The sequence below is a fragment of the Echinops telfairi genome, unplaced genomic scaffold (genome assembly GCF_000313985.2).
Source record: "Echinops telfairi isolate 266 unplaced genomic scaffold, ASM31398v2 ScPeMD7_7469;HRSCAF=8507_1, whole genome shotgun sequence".
In the NCBI taxonomy this organism is placed as follows: domain Eukaryota; kingdom Metazoa; phylum Chordata; class Mammalia; order Afrosoricida; family Tenrecidae; genus Echinops; species Echinops telfairi.
In genome coordinates, this window is record NW_022111373.1 from 40,997,251 (window position 1) to 41,006,602 (window position 9,352).

The following is a 9,352-nucleotide window of genomic DNA, read 5'->3' on the forward strand; positions in this document are numbered from 1 at the left end:
AAATCTTTATGGGAAGACCCTCATTTTTCTCCCCTGGAGCTCCTGGTGGATCAGACTAACTGACTTTGTAGTTAACCGCTGGGTGTCTATCCCACTGTTACCAGAGCCACTTAAAGAAAACACTAGATAGCCAAAATATAACCTTGACTGTACTCCACCTGAATTTCAAGAACACCACAAGGACATATTTAGCACATTGAAGACTAATAACTAAATATAAGATGAGATGCATGGTGAAATCAAGAATAAAATATCAAGCATGAAGAAAGTAGGTTATCATTGAAAAGACAGAAGAAAAGATAAAAGTTGATGTCAGAAGAGACTCTGAAACTTGTTCTTACATGGAGAGTAACTAAACCAAATGAAAAAATAATAAAGGAAAATAGTTGAGCAGATAATTTCAAAAGGTAGCGAGAGTAAATAGTTGTAAGGAATATGCACACACATAAGGTTCTAAGAGCCAAAGGGAAACACACACTCAGCATTTTTTTCAAGTTGAAAGAACTGAAAAAAAATTTAAAAACCTGGGTTTGCGATGTTGAGGGATACCATGAAAAAAATAGTGAATTATGTAAAAAGGATCAAAAGAATCTGGAGGAAATACATAAGTCACTTTACCATAAAGAACTGTTTGATTTTTCAAGAGGTAGCATAGGAGTAAGAGCCAATGGTAAGAAGGAAGAAGCACAAGCTGCGTTTAAGGAATTGTTGGAAAACAAGGCTCTGTAATACCTAGAATATCTGACACAATATTGATCAACATATTTCAATAAGGTGATGAAGTACTGGAGACACTGTTGATTATTCCACAAAATCTAGACAATAGCTACTTGGCCACTGGACAGGAAGTGATCCATAATTGTAGCCATCCCAAAGAAAAGTGACCCTACACACTGCAGACATTATTGAAAGAAATCATTAAAATCCCACGCAAGAAAAATTTTGCTCAAGATAATTCAACAATAGTTGCAGCAGTACATCAGTAAGGAGCTTCCAGAAATTGAAGCTGGATTTTGAAGAGGATGTTGAAGGAAGGATATTTTTGGCAATGTCATATGGATTTTGGCTGATATTGGAGAATATAAGACATTTGCACATGTTTTATTAAGTGTGTGCAATCATTAGACTATGTGGAACATTACAAACTATAAATTGTATTACAAAAATGGGAATTACAGAACTCTTCATGGTATTGATGTGGAATTTGTACATTGTCCATGTAACAACTTTTAAAGAACAAGTGTTTACAGCATGCTTTGAAATCAGGAAAAGGTATGTGTTAGGATTGTATTCTTTATCTATACATATATAAATTATTTTATTGGGGATTCTTACAGCTCTTATCACAATTGATACTTATATCCATTGTGTCAAGCATATTTGTACATATGTTGCCATCATCATTTTCAAAATATTTTCTTTCTACTTGAGCTCTTGGTATCAGCTCCGCATTCCCCCTTCCCCTCATGAACCCTTGATGATTTATACTTTTTTTTTCTTGTCTTACACCAAACACTGCCTCCCTTCACCCACTTTTCTAGGAAGGGGTTATGTATAAATCATCATGATTGGTTCCCCCTTCCTCTGCCCACCTTCCCCTTACCCTCCTGGTATCACTACTCTTATTATGGGCCTGAGGGGTTTATCTGTCCTGAGTTGCCTGTGTTTCAAGCTCTTATCTGTACCAGTGTACATGCTCTGGTTTTGCTGGATTTGTAAGGTAGAATTTGGGTCATGATAGTGGGGGGTGAGGAAGCATAAAAAGACTAGAGGAAAGTATTTGAACACTATTTATTCTGAGCAAGTAATCTGAGACGCTGGACTACATGAAGACATAGCACTTACTGCTGAGAACCAAACACTGCAGCCTTCAGTTTGTATTACAACTCAATCATATACAAAATAATTATTGCTGGACAAATATGACAGCATCATGATAAATGGAGAAAATATTCAAGTTGCCAAAGCTTTCATTTGGCTTGGTTCTGTAATCAACTCATGCTACTCATGGAAGTATCAGTTAAGAAATGATACTATATAGTGCCTTGGACAGATCTGCTGAGCAGGACGTCTTTATATTATTAAAGAGTAATGACATCATCTTAAGGATTAAGGTGGGCCTGGCTCAAGTCATGGACTTTTTAATTACCTTACATACATGTGAAAACTTCTCAAGGATAGTCTAAAGAAGATTTGATGAATTTGAATTGCAATGTTGGTGAAAAATATTTTTAAATGCCATGTCAGATAAAAAACAAAGTTGTCTTCAGGAGGTAGAGCCAGAATGTATCCGAGTTTCAAGAATTACAAGACTTTGGTTCAAGTAATTTGGACATATTATCAGAAGAGACAAGTCACAGGAAATGTATGTCATGCTTTGTAAAAAAGAAGTATAATTTAAAAAGAGGAGGACCTTTAAGAGCCCGATGGATACACTAGTTAGTTCAAGTATTAGAACAATTGTGGTATTGGATTAAAACCAAACATGCTTCATTTTACTGTATACAGTGTGCTGCTAAGAATTGGAGAAAAATTGATGGCAACTAAGTGCTATGCATGGCAAATTGTTGTTGCTGTGAGGTGCCATTGAGTCTGCTCCTACCTCTAGCTACCCTGTGCACAACAGAACACAACACTGCACTGTCACACACCATCATTACACTTGTTCCTATTCCTAAGCCCACTGTTGCAGCCACAGTGTCAGTACATCACCATCACGTAGGGGAGCATCCTCTTTTTCACTGTCCCTCCACTTCACCAAGTATGATGTCCTTCGCCGAGGACTGGTCTTCCCTGGCAATATGTTCCAAGTATGTTAGATGAAGTCTTGCCATCTTTGCCTCTGAGGAGTCCTCTAACCTACACATGCATCACTTTTCTTCAGTATTCCTCATTCAATGTCCAACTTTCACAAGCATGTGAGACAGTGGAAAATACCATGGCTTTGATCAGATTCTCAAAATAACATCCTTATTTTTTAATACTTTAAAGAGCTCTTCTGCAGAAGATTTACTTAATGCAACCTATCTTTTGATCCCGTGACTGCTGCTTCTATGACTATTGATGGTGGATCCCGGCAAGAAACAAACCTTGACATCTTCAACTTTTATCCATTTATCATGATATCAATCAATAGGTCCAGTTGTGAGTAGTTTGATATTTTTATTGCAATGTAGCCCATACTCGAGTCTACAATCCTTGATCTACATCAGCAAGTGTTTCAAGTCCTCCCCACCTTCAGCAAGCAAAATGTAAGCAAGCAAAGTGTTATATATATAGTCACTGGTTGCTGATAAGCCTTCCTCCAATCCACATGCCACATTCTTTTTCACAAAAATTAGCTTCTCTGATATTTTGTTCAACATACCGATTTAACACGTATGGTAAGAGGATGCAACCCTGACGAACAACTTTCCTGATTTTAAACCATACCCTTCTCCCATGTTTTGCTCTCACAACTACCTCTTGATCCATTTGCAGATTCCTCATGAGCACAATGGAGTGTTCTGGAATTTTACTCTTCTCAAAGTTATCCATATTTTTTTATGGTTCACACAGTCAAATACCTTTGTATAGTCAATAAGACACATGTAAATATCTTTCTGGTCTTCTCTGCTTTGAGCCAAACATCCAACTGATACCAGCAATGATATCTCTTGTTCCATGTCCTCTTCTGAATCTGGCCTGAACTTCAGCAAACTCTCCTCAATGGACTGCTGTAATCATGGTGGGATTAAATGCAGCAACATTTAACTAGTGTCTGATATCAATGACATTGTTCTATCATTTGAGCAATCTGTTGGGTCATTTTTCTTTGGAATAAGCACAAATATGGATCACTTCCAGTCAGTTAGCCAAGTAGCTGTCTTCCAAATTTCCTGATATAGCTGAGTGAGTGCATCCTGTGCTTCATCAGCTTGCTAAAATATTTTCAATTGATATTCCAGCAATTCCTGGAACCTTGTTTGTAGCTAATGGATTCAGTGCTACTTAAACTTCTTTGAGCAAAATTGATTCTGGCTCATATGCTGCCTCTTGAAATGGTGGTCTGACGACAAGTTCTTTTTGGTACAGTAACTCTTGAGTATTCTTTATGTCTTCTCTTTAACCTTCCTGTATCATTCAATATTTTTCCCATAGAATCTATGCAGATTGCGACTCAAGGCTTGACTTTTTCTTGAGTTCTTTCTATTTCAGATTTGCTGAGTGTGTTCTTCTCTTTTGTTTATCTAATTTGAGGTCTTTGCACATTTTATTATAATAAATAATATATTAGTTTTGCATTGTCTTCTCCAGTTGCCTTTGAAATCTTCTATCTCACTCTGAGTTCATCCTTTCTTCCATTTGCTTTAGGTATTCTAGAATTAAGAGCAAGTTTCAGAGTGACAAAGTAACATCTAATGTGATGTTTTCTTTCTTATTTTTTAATGACCTTTTGCTTTCTTCATGAATTATGGTCTTGATGTCATCCCATACCCATTTCATTAGTGTTCAATGCAGTGAATCTGGTTTTGATATATTCTCCAAATTCAGGTAATGTGATAGATATATACTGTAATCGTTTTTCAGTTTGAGGATTAAGGATGTAGAGGTGGAGTCTAGCTTGTCATTCAGATCATAGCCAAGGAGGCCTCGTGGTGGGCGTGGCCTTCTCCTGAGAATTCTGGGAAATCCGGTGCTTCCTCCTTGGAGGCAGGAGACACTACTCTCTCTGCCACTCCCTGGGAGACATTGCAGCTGACAAGACACATGGAACTACCCTAGTGCCCTGAGCTGGACAAGCCACATAGATGCAAGCAGACCTCTAAAGCTGGAGAAGCCACCTAGAGACCTCTGTCAGCGCTGAGAAGCTTACAATGCCACTGGATCCAAAGACTTTCTACCCACTGGCCTGTGATCATCCTGCATTCGGCATCATTGCATGTGTTTCGTGAGTCTGAAGAGGACTTTATAGATTGGTATTGGACATGTGGGCTTGGACTGGACTTATGGACTTGGACTGGACTGGGTTGGGATGCTTTCTCAATGTTCAATTCCTCTTGTATGTAAATCTTTCTTATACAAACATGTGTGTCCATGGATTTGTTTCTCTAGTCTACCCAGACTAACACAGATGGGATAGACTCAAGGTTGTATTTTGACTCTCATGGACAAGTTTGAATTTTTTCAGCCTTATCCTTTCCTTATATATGAACAATTTATGCTCTGTTCCGTAGTCAGACCCTGGTCTGATTTTAACTGCTGATATTGAGCTTCTCCATCCTACCATCCCACAGATGTAGTCAATTTGATTTCTGTGCATCCCATCTTGGGAAGTCCATGTGTACCTTTTGTGTTGATGAAAAAGCGATTTACTACGAACAAGTCATTGGTTTTACAAAATCCTGTCATGCAATCTCCAGGTTCATTTCTGTCACCTATCCATATTTTCCAACTACTTTGCTTTCATCTTTTTCCAACTTTAGCATTCAATTCACTAATAATTATCAACGTACCTTCATTACATATTTGATCAATTTCTGACTGAAGTCTTTAGTAGAATTTTCAATGTCTTCATCACTAGCTTTTGTGGTTGGTGTATTTATTTTAAAAATCGTTGTATTGAGTGGATTTCCTTCAATGAGTCTGGATATAATCACAGACAGCATTGTGTTCCATGATGGTGTTTGCAGTGTCCCTTTTAACAATGAATTTTTAATCATCTCTATTGATTTCTTCATTCCCAGTGTAATAAATCATGATTTTTCCCCAAAATAGTTAATGCTAGTCCATTCCAGCTTATTAATGCCCATGATATCAATCTTTATGCATTCTGACCACTTCCAGTTTTCCTAGATTTATATTTCACACAGTCCAAGTTCTGATCATTAGCAGATTTGCACAGCTCTTTCTCCTTACCTTAAGTCATGTCCTATCTGCAAATGAAGATCCCGAAGACTCCACTCCCATAGGCTTTACTCATGTCATCATGGTCATCTCCACCTTGACCCGTCAGCTCCTCCTCATTCTCAATTGGAGTGCTATAGGAATTGAACCTCATCCTCTCACACTATCTCCCTCAATGTTGTGCTTCAATTCTTTGGGTCTTCAGTATGTGACAATATTTTGAAATGATTCCTAAGGTTTTCAGTGTCTCTTTTCTTCACATTATGGAGCTGAATCCTTCTTCAATGTCTGTTCTTAGTCCGGAAGCTCCCCTAAAACATGTTGACTTTGTGTGTCCCTGCTTACATTTGAAATACCTATGATAATGCTTCCAGTATCATAGCGGCATACAAGCCAGCAAGTATGACTAATTGACAGATAAATGATAGATATTGTAAATGATGCATTGAATAGATTTACAAGTTTAAAAATGTTTTACTGAATTTCAAATGTAAATGTATTTTTAATTTCCAAATCTAAGCTCCTGTGAAGATTAAGTGAAATAATACATATAAATGCTTTATGAAAATGTTTTAGCCATGTATATTTTTAGTAAATTCAATTAAAACTTAAGAGTTTGCATCATTGGTCTAGCTATGTTTGTTAAAATTTAAGAGCCAGGTGTCACAGTGGGTCACATGTTGTGATGCTAACCACTAGCCAAGCAGCAAGAGAAAAATGAGGCTTTCTACATTTGTACATGTTTATAGTCTCAGAAACCACAGGGTCTAGAGGGATAATATGAGTCAAAATTAACTCAAGGGAAGTGAGGTGTAATTTGTTAACATTAGAGATAAATTATATCATTGATTCATTAATTTTATATGGCTACTTCATTTGAAAATAATATTCAACACAAATTCAAATTGAGGACAATTTTCTTTATACCCACTAGATTTTCCTGACCATTAATCTTTTGGAGCCCTGAAAAAGCAGTATATTTTTAGATCAGGAAGCTTGAAGAGAAAAACAAATGAAAGTGAGCCACTCCACCCCATTACACACAGAAACCAAAATGTTTCAAATCCAAAGAAAAACTGTTACTTGGTTTGCTTTTACCAGGTTATTGTTTGATTACTCTTGCCACAATTATGATTTCCAGTGATAAATGTGGACAAAAAGCATAACTTGAAGTAGTCATTGGAAGCAGTTGAGTACCATTTCCTATATTAGAAGATTATTCTCAATGCCAAAATCTAGTAGATACATTGTACAGGATTACTGATACTAGTAGATTAATTGTAGATGAACTCTTAATGTAGTTCAGTAATAATTATTTTTCCCTTAGATAATTCAGGAGGCAATTTGAAGAAGCAGAAAATTATGAATCAGGATATGAATGCCACATGTTTATACTGAAATGCATAGGATTAATAATGGTAGGTATAAGCATATTTGTACTTGTAGGTGTAGTTATTTTGGAGTGAGAAAAATTCACATACAGAGGATGATTGGGTAGGAATTTTTCAGGTGGGATGAAGAAGATGTATATCCTGCCCACTTATTCTCTCATCCCAAACAAACAAGGAAAAATAACTTTGTGCAAGTTAAGAACATGTGGACCAAGACCAGAAAAAAATGAATGTTGTCATTGTTTTGTGGCATCATCTGGTGTTTTTGTACATTTTGTGTATGGAGAAACACAAGGAAACCTTGGCCTGTGCGTTCATACCTTTAGCCCACTCATTTATGCTGCAGGGTGCTGTGGCATTTTTATCTAACCTAAGTATCTAAATTACCTTCAGTAATCCAAATTAGGTAGGAAATGGCTAATTTCAATGCAGTGCTTGGAAATAAGATGAAGTTAATACATATAAGTCTCTTTCCTTTTCTTTGTATTTCATTATAGAGCAGAAACTCATAAAGGATAATTTCCTTTTAAATTTAATTTTGATATTATATTTATTGTTTATTGAATATACATTTTATCCGATTCCGCTGCCTGGATACTTAATACTGTTATTTCCTATTATGATAAAACCCTTTCAAACAGGTGCTATTTTCTTCTTTCTGTATTGGGGAATGAACCAGCAACATTGCTCATTTTAATCAGTACCAGTTGCCACAAATGGGTTCTGGTGCATGGTGACCTCCTGTGTGTCAGAACAGAGGCATGTTACACAGTATTTTTCCTGGTTGTTTTTACAAAATAGACTAGCAGGTCTTTCTTTCAAGGCACCTTTGAGTAGATTTGAATTTTCAAGATTTTGTTTAGCAGTAAAGCCAGATTCAGCAACGGTGATGATGCAGTCTTCCCTCCACGCCCATTTTGCTACCCAGTTAATATTCATAATTTGACAGTGACTTTTATATTTTTAAAACTGGACAAATATATTGGCAGTCTAAGCACTGGGAGGAGGACATTTGATACATTACCACATGGCAAAGCAATGCTTCTGCCTTGAGTTTTTTATGCCATAAACTGTCCTATTTCTACTGCGCACTCATAATCCCATTATGTTGACTGTCTCTCTTCTCACAAAAATGCCATTTGTGGTGAAGTGAAATTACTTACTTAATACTTTTCGATTCATGTCTTTGTAGCTCACAACAAGGTTCCAGAAATGGATGTAATACCAATTGTAATATTTTATTACAAGCTCATGCAGCACGGAAAACACTCACTGACACAAATCAAATATGACAGCCTTCAGCAAGGATTGCAACTCCATGTGAAGAAAAGCAAAATTCTCGCAACTTGACAATTTAAAACATCAATATAAACTGAGAAATGTTTCCTATTATTATTTTACTTGAATCCACAACCAATGTTCCTGGAAACTGTAGTCAAGAAATCAAGCAGTGTCTTTATTTTATGACCTATTTAAAGTGCTAAAGAGTAAAGATAGAAATTCAAAGATTGAGGTGTGTCTCACCCAAGCCATGACATTTCCAATTGCTTCATATTCATATGAAAGCTGAATTACTACTAAAGAAAGCCAAAGAGCAATTTATGCATTTGAACCAGGGTATTGGTGAATGTGTTAGGCTGGGTTTTCTAAAGAAACTAAACCAGTGACTTTCATTTATATATAAGAAAGAACTTTATATCACAAAGAAATCTTGTGCTTACTTCAGCAGCACATATACTGAAAGATTAACATGACCTCTACACAAGGATGAAACACAGATAAGTGAAGCGTTCCATATATTTTTCTGAAAATTTGGCCCTATCACCAATCCCCATTGTTAACATAAATAGTACTCAATCAGTTAAGAGTTTAATCTGTACAAATCAATAGTTCTTGAAACTCAGTTCAGATCTGGCCCATACTTGTATAATTTCCTTTTCTCAACAGTGTATTAAATTCTAATAAATTAATGACACTATCACTAGAATGACTTTCTGTCCTAGGGCAATAATTGATAATGTTCTCTGTTAAAAAATGATAATGAGGTCTCTAAAGTGAACCAGAGATATATCTAA

General features: G+C 36.3%; 1 pseudogene; it reads left to right on the forward strand.

Moving 5' to 3' along the window:
* The first annotated feature begins 8,990 nt into the window (after positions 1–8,990).
* Positions 8,991–9,079, forward strand: LOC115873845 (annotated as a pseudogene).
* The last annotated feature ends 273 nt before the right edge of the window (positions 9,080–9,352 follow it).